This window comes from Mytilus galloprovincialis, chromosome 11, assembly GCF_965363235.1.
Source record: "Mytilus galloprovincialis chromosome 11, xbMytGall1.hap1.1, whole genome shotgun sequence".
Taxonomy (NCBI): Eukaryota; Metazoa; Mollusca; class Bivalvia; order Mytilida; family Mytilidae; genus Mytilus; species Mytilus galloprovincialis.
In genome coordinates this window covers 65,960,024-65,972,998 of record NC_134848.1, presented here as the reverse complement: position 1 = coordinate 65,972,998, position 12,975 = coordinate 65,960,024, and the positions used below count along the sequence as shown (strand labels likewise).

The window sequence follows — 12,975 nt, the reverse complement described above, 5'->3', positions numbered from 1 at the left end:
CAGACGTTATCGACGTCTTGACAACGCCTATTGTTATATGACGACAGAGGAGTGAAATAACCACATGTATTTCATATTTGAAATTATCAGTATTTATTTCAGTGCGCTAATGCAACTCGCAACCGAACAAAAATGATAATTAACTCATACGTTACTTTTATCGTGAATTAATGTGGTGTTCACTCGTTGAATATTTTTCACTATTTAAATTCTTCAATTAGCTATTTTATAAATATCAAAGAAAGATCAAACATTATAAATGAGTTATTATCAGACATTGTCTATTAGAAATATTAACAAATTACATTTATAAGCTCTGATTATGGACATGTCTTGTCATAACTATGTACCTTCATATTGTCTTATTATTTCAATTTGCACTAACGTATCATTTATAAAACAAAATTATCTGTGTAAAATCTCAAATAACGTACCTTTTTCAGAAGTTATATAATGTTTAAAACGCATGTTCTCATCCACAGATGTTAATAGCTAAGATAAGTAACGATAGCTTTCGTATTTATATGTCTACTATATAATCACACCGGATGAATTATTGATTTAAGTATATTGAGAGCGAAGATAAACATCTGATAAGAAACATAATCTACAAAGTCTGTACTTGTACATGTATATTTACAAATAATATCTTTATACACTCCAGGCAGTTAAATCAAACAAAAACCTACTTCTTTGTTTGATTGAAACTAAAATATATACAAAAAACAAGAAAACAGCATAACAGGATATAAAAAGGTAAAAAAAATTAACAGCGTAATTGTTACTTGTATATATCAAGTAACTTTCGGTATTTTACAAATACTAAATTCCTTCTAATTATAGTTATATTGAATCATTTATTAAGAAAGATGTGCGTGTATTGCAATCTTGGTACAATTGGAACTCCTCCCTTAATTATGAATTTGGCTCCCAAACATCTGAACAATAGACGAGTAGGTGAGGTAGGTGGCCAATCATGGAGCAAACCAATATCGTTTATAATTTTCCATTTAGACACTGTTAGGTTCTTCTAGAGTGATTAAACGAATAGTTTATCTGTTAACTTGAAGAACGTCATAATGCTTTCTCATTTTGTGGTGTATAAAATGTATACTGTAGGCCCCTGTACAGCCTCCAACCTTGAACATAGTCAATACAATGTATTATTGATTAACTATTATTATTGTTATTGGACTTAATATGATTAAAACTGCTTATGCAATATGAAAGAGTCCACTCGGCGAATACCGAATAAGTCGAGTTCTGATCCGGCCAATAAAGGAATTCGGAACGTCTCTATTTTTTTAATCGATAGTCATGATAAACGCAAACTTAAAGTAAACAGTCGTTTGAAAGACGCAGTTTTTATTTACTCACCATAAACATGCATTTCTTATCGACCTCAAGCACAGGTACATATCGATTTCTGCTTACTTTTGCTTTTCATGTTTGTAAGCTGTCATTTTTTTCAACCTGATCCAGACATATTCATTGTGAAAAGGGGACCTGTAATTGTTCAAATTTTCGTTCTTCGGTCAATTGGCTTATGGATCATTGTGGATTAAGATATCATTACGTGAACATTTTTGTATTGGCCTTGCAATTTGTCCTTAAGAACAATTCAGCAAGCCTCAGACCAATTACAAGGTCAATACAGAAGTACTTACGTAATAGTATCTTAATATCAATTAAAAGTCAGACAAAAACCCAAACAAGAAAACAACACCATATTTAAATACAATCCAATTTAAAGGAAACCAAGTATATAATAGACTGCGGCAAACAACTAGTTTGTGAGTGCTAAGCCCTTCCGTAGCCGGGACAGAGGTTCAAATTACAACATAACACAAAGTGGAAATAGGACTCATCAGAACGACATAAAGCACAATAAACAACTAACAATAACCCTAAGACACCAAGTACCTATCTGAGAGTACTCGAAATTATTGAATATCTCAACAGCTAGTCAATAAATCAAGTTGTCAAGCACAACATTATTAAAACCGAGATGCAGTTAAGACCCCGAGAACTTGACTCTTGAATTAAGCTAATGGACTATTTACAGCTTTTAAACTTGTATCTTGTACCCTGACTGTCGTCAAATGTTTAAAGACAGATCCAAGTTCTCTATGATTGTTTTGATGCACTAACTTCCTATTCAGTACTTATTTGTGTTTTTTTCTTATTTTGTGCTTTTCTTTATATTTCTGTTTTATTGCATATAATACACATGGATTTCGACAACAAATGTTAGTCCAACCAGTTTATGACTGCTTACAAAAACGAATATTCTCTAATAGCTTTTATTTTATAATTATTAAGTAGACCTATCATTTTGTGTTTTTCTACATTGGCTAGAGGCATACATATGTAGGAAGGGTTGTAATTTATTATGACGCTCATTATCACTGAACTAATATACATATTTGTTTAAGGGCCAGCTGAAGGAAGCCTCCAGTTGCGGGAGTTTCTCGCTGCATTGAAGACCCATTGGTGGCCTTCGGCTGTTGTATGCTCTATGGTTGGGTTATAGTCCCATTGACACATTCTCCATTTCCATGCTCAGTTTTATTTTATTATAAGGTTCACCTGACACATGAAAAGAAACAGGCTTTATCCTTCGATTTCACTGTTCGTTATATATAGATGATTTTCCCTAAATGAATAATGTCAAATATGCATTTAAAATAGAGGATAACAAAGATACAGGTACTTTGTAATTTGTAATTTGTACATTTCCCTATGACCTCACTGCCATATAATATTAAGATTATGGAGTGAACTTAATTCTTAATATTAGACATTTGAATTTTTGACACTGACTTCCTCAGCTCGAATGTTAGATAACCCTACAGGTTCAATTGCTATTCTTGCTGATGAAGTCAGTATCAAAATTAAAAACTAAAAGCTCGTACTTATTCTCACTGTACAGGCTTCATATGAAGGAGTCTTCTCCAACATTGTTATAAGGGGGCAAGTTTTAATATGACATACTGTAATTTTTATTAACACCATCAAGAATTGGTTGATCTATACGATTTGTCTGTGTCTAAACTAACTAATGGCATTTTTAATACGTCTTAGATTGCGGTTTAACATCTACGTCGTCTGTCTGCTAAGTTACTAACATGACGTATTACCGAATATGATTGTTTTACTGAGTGTGAATTTGCAATGCTTTACGACGTGTCCCGGTATTTTGTACATAAATCATTCATCTTGTTTTTTGTGTGTTTCTGTTGTGGTTTCGGTTAAAAAAACTGTTATGTCTTATGATTTGTTCTCTACATAATTATAAAATAGCCTTTCCATACCGTCATTATCATGATAATTGTTTGGACATGTATGTTTGTGCGTTTCTCTGTGATGAGTGTTCTTGTGTTAATTGTGTTGTATATCTGTCATGTACTGTTGTCATTTTAGTGAGATTTGTTTTAACATTGAAACATAAGTGGGAGGTTTGGCTAGCCTTAACACCGGGTCGAACTAACAATTTTTTGTTTAAACTCCATGTACCAGTTCAGGAATAAGGCAGTTGTTATCAAATAGTTCGTTTCTACTGGCGTTTGACTTTGTTGCTCTTATGTGTTCCTGTTAGTCGATAGTGTCTCTCTTATAGTTGATGTGTTTCGGTTTTATAAAAAAAGAAGATGATGTATGATTGCCAATGAGAAAACTCTCCACAAGAGACCAAAAACGACACAGAAATTAACAACTATAGATCACCGTATGGCCGTCAAGAATGAGCAAAACTCATACCGCATAGTCAGCTATAAAAGGCCCCGTAATGACAATGTAAAACTATTGAAACGTGAAAACTAACAGCCTAATTTATGTACAGAAACTGAATAAAATAACTATGTAACACATAAAAAAACGACAACCACTGAAGTCTGTAACCCGTTTGTTTTTCTCTCAATTGATTTATGACTTTTGAACAGCTTGGACAGTTAAGAGCTAAGAACATATCCTGATTTTGGTTAATGAATTGATAGTAAAAGTGTTTTCTTATTAATGACTTGATAGTTAAAGTGTTTTCTTATTAATGCTTTGATGTATCAAGAAAAAATGACAGAATTTCGATTGTAAGATCACGTTCATTTTTGACTTTCTTCAAATTATCCTGTTGCGAAAGACGGACAAATTTAGAAAGAAAAAAACAGTCTGTGGTTTGCATTGAGGTTGAACGTACGCTTGTTAAAGACAAGCTCCTAATTCATTTTTTTTTAGTCAAAAATATAAACACAAAAATATTCACGGTCATTGAGCCTTCATTATCAAAATAATATCAAGTTTAAGAACAGTTTAATGTGGGATATTGATATTTATTATTTAACAAATTGTTTTAATGGTGATCATCGATTCCTATTCATTTAGTCGTGTTTACTCCAATTTTACAATGTCATCAACTTTGGTGATATTCTGCGCTATTTTCTCCTGTGATACCGCTTTAAAGAAATTGTATAACAATGTACTACATCCGCTAAGAATAATAAACATCAAAAGTATAAGGGATTCTGTTTTCTTCTGTTTAAACCAATATAAAATACTTTTTGCTGGATCAATTAACATTCTTTTCATTTTCCTGTTATTCTCTAAAAACATTTCCTTTGAATAATATGAAGGTTCTTGTTCCGCTATTTTCTGTAGATATCTTCTTATTTGTGCAAACGTGGTTTCGCTGTCTTCGGCAACTTTGCAACCTATTATTACTCATTTGTTTATTAATTCTTTATAGAAGTTTGGTAATGTGTCGGCCAACTCCAAAGTATTTATATCCGTTATAGGGTTGTCCGTAACGAAAAGTAAAATACAATACTTGCAAAACAATCGTCCAAAAATTTCTTCCAGCTCAACTAACGTTTGCTCTTCTTCTTTCGAATGTCTTGAAATGCGGAAAATATAAATAAATGCATGAGGTCCCTTTGAGAGAAAATTCATACATTTAGATATTTCTTTTTTTTACTTTATTGTGCTTCAATTTATTATTAAACAGTCCGGGAGTGTCAACAACGATGACTTTTGTACCATTTCTAATAGATTCTCCGCTCTTACATTCCTCCGTAACAGATACCGAAAAAACGCTTCTTTTGAAAACGTCTGTGTTCAAAATTGCATTACCTGTTGAGCTTATACCTGTTCCAGTTTTTCCTACGAGCACGAGACGAACTTCATTAGATATTTCCATTGTATTGTCCTACAAAAAGAGTTTGTTTAAACAGTATATCTTACAAGAAATAGATATGAAAATAAAAGTACAAAACGATTTAGAGATTGATAGCTAAAAGAGAGGGACTATATATATCAAACTCATGAGACGCCACCGGAATATAATCGTTAAAGAAATACGAAACGGTTTTCTTCTAATTGTTACGCTTTGAAATTATTAGATCAATGCTTGCATATATACTACTAGTTAACCTAATCATGTATGCACATTTTACTTTGTTTTACTTTTATCACATATCTAATAAAGACAACAGTACTATACATTCGATTCATAATTTGATTACTTGTACAAATCCGGGTATTATATTTATATTGATAGAAACGTAAAACTGTAAAACGAAAACAATGAAACAACAGAAACGAAACTATAACATAAGCAAACACCAACATACATAGAAACGGACTGTAAAGAACAGCAGCCAAATTTAGGACAGGGTGATTACATGGTGGATTGAACCTGATTATATGGCGAATGAATGTGAAATATACCGCTGACATGACAACACTGATAGGAATACAGTACAAACAAATTTAAGAACAATCACACAGAGAAATACATAATTGTAAATATAAAATATATTTATGAATACATTGTCAATGGTTTAAACAATACTGATTATAGGTGTTAAAAAGATCAGTAACACAGGGAAGTTTGGGTGGATTGATTTTAATCCATAATCCATAAAACTAAGTATATCTTATTGATGCCGTTTTGAGTTTCCAGGCAATCAAGAAGAAATAATTAGTTTTATTTTTCACTCATTTCGGAATATTATTATACAGTCACGTATATTAGAATATCGAGTATTGTTTATATTTTGTTGTTCAAGATTATGAATTAAAATCAATCAATCAAAACTTACCTGTGTAACTGATCTTTTCTACACCTACAATCCGTAATGTTAAAACTATTGACCCTGACAAAGGCGATTTGTTAGGCCAATATATTTGTCAAAACGATTTAATAACAACATTTTCGTATAATACCAACTTATACTAGTACCATTATGCAAATTTTTAGATTGATATATATTTTTTTCCTAATCTGCACAGTATCGTTTGTTCTAGACGAACCGGCACAGAGTTAATTTTATGGTTGGTCCTTTTTATAGACTTCTATATAATATATATATATATAAAACGTCTGAATAGTAGTCAACGATTTTCCCCAAGAGGGCGCTGGATCGTTACGAGTAACGATACGTGTACATAATGAATAAATTATATAAACGCCTAACAAAGTGTACACAACAACTCCAAATACAAAAAAAGGTAACTATTAATGTAATTATTTATTAATATTTCGGATAACAGATATCCTTCCTCAGTGAGATTCTGATATTAAATGAATCATCTTTAAGTCTTCTTAAGATTAAACTGTTACAATCTTGAAATTTATACAATAAAAAAGTCAAACCGAACATCCGTTAGGACGTTTGCACCATTCTAAAAAATTATTAAACATGAAATAGATTATATGGCTTATTACAACAGACAGTTCAAATATATGCTTTAAATACAAATAATATTGTGCAATATGAACTAGCACAATTCTAAAACTTTAACGGGAACGACAATTATGACGGTATAAGAATGATTACGTCAATAAAATTACCAAATAGACAGCACTGAACGATCTGAATTTATAAATATTTTAAATTGACAGAGTTATTAAGTAGCTGCAACAGACTCTGAGTATTTAAACATCGCGAACAAACAGCCGTTAAAATGTAATAATAAGTTTATAAACATATATATAAATATATATTACTTCATCAAAGCAAAATGTAATGAATTATATGAAGAGCATTGTGAAGATTAATTCATCTATATTTCTATTGATGTGGACGAAAAATTCCAATTAAATCATAGTCATAGAAATCATATATTATGTATATGATGCCTACAGAATCTGTTGCTGAAACTAAAATTTAAGCAGTAAAAACGCTAAAATACATTAAAATTGAGATAGACAAAACTTAAACAAAAACAAAAAATAAATTAACATAACATAACAGTCAAAAGGATCACTTTATTTGAGGTTATTTGATATAATAATGCCATTAACAAAGTGTCAATTATCAAATCAAATATAATAGAGAAGGGAAATCGGCAATGTGACGAAGAGGCACAACCCGACCAGTATAACAATTGATATTGGATTCCTGTAGGAGTCGAATTGTGTAAATTTCAATTCCCCGATTTTGACTGGATCTTACTTTTAAGGCATTTAATGTCAACAGAATTCAACAGGTTTTTATGCAAGAAGGATTCTGTCAACTTATTTTACCAATGTTAATCTTTTCCCTTTGTAATAACTCTTCATGGAAGTAATAAGTTTCGCTGGTACTTGCCTTATTGAATCTATGGGGAGAAATGTTTAGAATGACTGATTTAAACATGAAATATTCATAATATAACCACGTTCATTATATTGGAAAACTCTTAAATGATAACGATACGTATTCAAAATGATGCATAATGAGGGGACATTATAAAACAATATTCATGTCGATTATCCATCGTCAAACTGGAAATATTTTCAACACAAAAAATATCCATTATAGAATTGAACACATCGAAAACACCGCAGCAATAAAAGCGGACGGTCCAACAGTTGCCGCACCAGTAAATAACGATCCAACAATACTACCTATTCCAGCACTAATCAAGTATTGCATCACTTTAGTCCCCTCTCTCTGTATTTCCTTTCGCACATCTGCAGCCTGTCCTATTTCTTTCATGCTTTTCAAAAAAGCCTCTTCAGCACATTTAATCACATAATTTGTGTAAAATGAATGATCACAAATCATGGTGTCAATCATTTCAAGCAAATCATTCACTGCCTGTAATTTTTGCTCATCAGTGCCTTCGTTGTCTATAGCAAGCATACGATACTCGCATTTTTTCAAAAGGTCTTGCAATGGTCCAGGAGCATTCGACACATATTCAGATAATTGTGTACCATTTAAGTCATTTTTTCTCGTAAATACCACTATAACAAAGTTAAAAATGTTCTCTCCAAACACCTTTGTGAACATTTCTATGCAAGTTCTTTCATTCCGTGTAAACCTATCGCCTACCCTCATGACATAGAGAACTGCATGTGGACCAGGTACAGAAATGCCTATACTTTTAATGATTTCTGTTTTTATTTCAATCTCATCGCGATGCGTATCCATAATTCCTGGTGTGTCGACAACAGTCAGTTGTTTATTGTTATGTGTTCTTGTCCCAAATGATGATTTACCAGTCACAGACAGGACACATGCTTCAGCTCTGAATATTGTTTGATTAAGAATGGTGTTCCCGGTAGAACTCTTTCCTGTCCCTGTCTTGCCTACCAACACAATCCTTCTTTCACCTTTAAATATTGACATACTGCCCTGAAACATAAATCCTCACATTCAAGGATACTGAATTCATGTTCTGATGGATATAATTCCTCAAAAAAAAAAAACAAAAAAAAAATGCAAAAGAATTTTCAACAATTTAATAAATAAAAAAAAACGGTTCTTCATAGTCTTCAACTTCTTTTTGATAATTAACTCTTTGAAATAATTTGTCGAAAAAAAACTAATCACATTTCTTAAAGTAACATTCGTCGATAATGATCAAATATTATCGATAATATTACCTGATATTAAGGTCGTTCCACTTTTCTAAGGAAAGACATTGATTTTGTTTTAATCATTATTTTTTTTCTTCTTCCAACAAACCCTTTACTTGCGGTATGAAATTGTTTCGCAAGATGTCGCTTAGATATTTAAGATATTATTTCGAACTGTTTTTGTGCTTTAAAACTTCATCTTGCTTAATAAAAGATTTCTTTATTGTAGAAAATATCTCCAGTTTTTAATGCTAATGCATCTCTTCCGTAACCAAAAAAGATAACAACACAATTCTGTTTTATATTACAAGTATTTGTTTATCAATTCCTGGAAATTTGATGGCTGATTTGGATCGAAACATAATAGGAGAGATTTACCTTTACCCAAATAAATTTGTAGTTATGTTTTCAATAGCTCATAAATCGTAAGCCGTACAAACCTAGAATCTTGTCCATAGAGGTACTTTGGTCCCAACTTAGAAAATGAGGTAACGGTCATGTTTTTGCATTTTCTTATACACTTATATATAAATTGATTATTTCTTCAGATTGGTACATCAGGTCGTTTTCGAAATTTTTGGGTGACACATGATCTTGAAAATGTCAAATAGAAGTGATCAATGCGGTATGAGTGCCAATAACACACCTCTCAAAATGTGCAATAAACGACAATTTCTGAAAAATATGTTACTGACTAAGGCAACATGCAAACAATTGGACTGGGTTTAAACCATTATACAGGCGCCAACCGTCACCTTCATACATACATGGAATATCAGTGTCACATTACAACATACTTCAAAATATCATTTGCAATGGCGTAACTCAATAAAAAAAGACACATAAACAATAAAAAAAGTAATCAAACACTTAACAAATAAATTTCATATATGACAAAATATAAATAATATTAAATTAAAAAAAAAAAAAGGTAGATGTAAAACATGAGCTATAACCTAGGAAAAAATGGCTCCACAAAATAACGTACGGAGGGAAATTTAAATATAAATGTTGTAATTGCACAACATGTTCCGAAGGAAAATATATTTTTACACTGAGTTTTACAAAAAGTAAGACGTGATACGCCACAAAATACTTACACACTGAATTACAGAAAAGCAATACGAATGGTGTAAACAGTTAATTAACACGCAAGTTCGAATTAAATGTACTTTGCTTTATAATATCTAACAAAAAGCTTCAACAAAAATTAATAATAAATCATACACTAAAGTTTAAAATAAACAAAAATTAAAAATAAATCATACATCAAAGTTTAAAATCATTTCAAACAAAACACAGGGAGTAAGTGTTTTAACGCCATGGATATATCAAAGTAGACATGACTTCTACAATGTATTTTCCCCATCCAAATTACAGTTCAAACGATGACGCATCGCACCCAGCGAAAATGTAATACGGGTTTCCGTGTTTCCGAGAACAAATTTCTATTTATGTAAAAATTATCTAGCAGGACAAATGATAGTGATGCGAATTACAAGGCAGATATTGGAATCATGATTTAATAAGTTCGTTGATTTGTTCTAAAATATATTTTTGATGATATTGCCGAAGAACAACAGTTAAAGTCTTTCTTAATATATTTTACATCACAAGTGTGAATAATTTTATCAATGTAGACCAGCGTTTTTAATTCTTCAGCAATTTAATTTAAAAAGGGAACGATTAAAAATCTAGCTAAAAGAATATAACATGTGCATATTGCGATTATTTCGCTACGCATGCATAATACTATAGTTTAGAATATGAACATAAAACATACTCTTCCAATCAGTTTAAATGAGGTCTGGAGCTGGCATGTCAATTAACTGCTAGTAGTCTGTTGTTATTTATATATGTATTATTGTCATTTTATTTCTTTTATTTTGTTACATCTCTAGACATCGGACTCGGACTTCTCTTGAACTGAATTTTAATGTGCGTATTGTAATTCGTTTACTTTTCTACATTGGCTAGAGGTATAAGGGGGTGGGGGGGGGTGGGGGGGGGGTTGAGATCTCATAAACATGTTTAACCCCGCCGCAATTTTGCGCCTGTCCAAAGTCAGGAGCCTCTGGCCTTTGTTAGTCTTGCATGATTTTTAATTTTCGTTTCTTGTGTATAATTTGGAGTTTAGTATGACGTCCATTATCACTGCACTAGTATACATATTTTTTAAGGGACCAGCTGAAGGACGCTTAAAGGGTGCGGATGTTTCTCGTTACATTGAAGACCCATTGTGGCCTTCGGCTGTTGTCTGCTCTATGGTCGGGTTGTTGTCGCTTTGACACATTCCACATTTCCTTTCTCAATTTTATGTGTATTTCTTTCATCCATAATATTTAAATGACGGTACAAACATGTACTATAAAGTTGATTAGTACATGCATCATCATAGGCAGAAGGGTTGGTCGACAAGAGATAATCTTTGTCTGTTGAAAACAAAATGACGTGTTCTTAAAATAATCTTTAAAAGTAACAAAGAAACTATCGCTGTCTGTTAAATAAAAATAAAAATTGATAAAGAAAACAAATCACGATAGCACACCCACACATTTAAGGATTCACATTAAAACCGAAAGGAGCGATTCCAAAGGTTATCGTACCTGCCGTGCATGCTACAGATAAAACTGACAATTTTGGGCCATTCGAAAACCGTGAATGAATATGTTTACACTGGAGGTTCATTTTTGTTATATTTGTCCATGTTGTCGGCTCTACGATCTGCGTACTTATTCTGAGCATCTCAGATCACTTTATATCTTCGGCGGGCTTTGCTTTGCTCAGTTTTCTGTATAGTTTTCTGTATACTGTTGTTTAGTTTTATATGCATACTTGTTGACAAATTGTTACACTATCGTGTTTAAAGGTCGAGGGAAAAATGGACATTGCTCAAAGGATACATCGTTGGTGATGATTCGAATATTTCATTACATTTATATTAGAACAATTATGACCGGATAGGACATGAAATTCAACAAATTATATAATATGAAACAAACTTATTTTAAAATTGTGGAATTCGAGTAAGTCTTCGATAATCATTCTCACATACAATATAAATGTTAAGTGTACTGTCGAAAACAGGCGAAATAACATGAAAATCTTTGTCAGAAGTATACCACTTTACATCATGTACATGACCCTTTAGAAAAAACTTCAGATATGATACAGTAGCATGATACAAACTATGAAATATAATTCTGGAATAACATTAAATTTGAAAAGATACATGAAGGTTTAAAGGTTTTTCAAAATATTGTAGATACAAACAAACATAAGAATTTTAATTTAACGAGCGTTAACTCCATAACTCTAAAAGGAGGGTACTTTTAGGCAAACCGAATCGTGTTATTATTTTTTTTAAAAAGAGAAAAGTGTGCTGTTCTAAAATAAATCATTTCAAAATAAGATATCTATATTGTGTACATAATATTCGAATTCCGTGTGTCTAGTCAATCATTTCCAATAAAACATTTCTTTATTTCTTTGGCATTAATTTGTAAGAAGTGAAATATCTCGAAGAACTTACCTTTTCTCAGTTATCACAGCGACTAAATCGGCAGACTAAACGGTTGACGACGACTATCGTATTAAGTTCCATAAATTCGTCCACACGTCAACCCATTTATCTTGAATGAAAAGGAGAAAAAAAAAGGACAAAATAAGGAGACGTGGTATAATTGCCACGTTCAATTTGTGATATGAAAACAGTCCAACATGATAACACAGATAACCTACTAAGAATCAAAAGAAATTGATATCAACTTTTCTGTTTAGAATATTGCCATTTAATGAACAAAGGTAAAGTTTGTCCTGACCAGAGATTATCAAGTATACTTTTACACCCAATATCAATTGAACCTTTTTGGATATTGGCGGTAAGAAATAGAATATTTTTAGTGAATAAACTTGTCATGTTTATAGAAGCACATACTTATAACTGCGTGCTGTGAAAGGGAAAGTATAAAGAAATTCTTAAAACGTACAAACTCAGCTTAATCGCAGGTATTTCCAATTATATATTTTATAAAAAACACAAACAAGAATATTAATATAATTCAAAACGTTCACTTCATAATAAATTAAATTCCTTTCTTATGTTCTTCAATACGATGATTTGTTTGCCTCGCCAA

At 31.7% G+C, this 12,975-nt stretch overlaps 1 long non-coding RNA gene across 1 annotated transcript; it reads right to left on the bottom strand.

Moving 5' to 3' along the window:
- Positions 1 to 7,635: 7,635 nt before the first annotated feature.
- LOC143052637 (uncharacterized) lies at positions 7,636 to 12,608 on the bottom strand. Its single transcript, XR_012971190.1, has 2 exons — positions 12,372 to 12,608; positions 7,636 to 8,615 (listed from the first exon to the last, which is right to left on the bottom strand). It is a non-coding gene; the product is annotated as an uncharacterized LOC143052637 (long non-coding RNA).
- Positions 12,609 to 12,975: the final 367 nt, after the last annotated feature.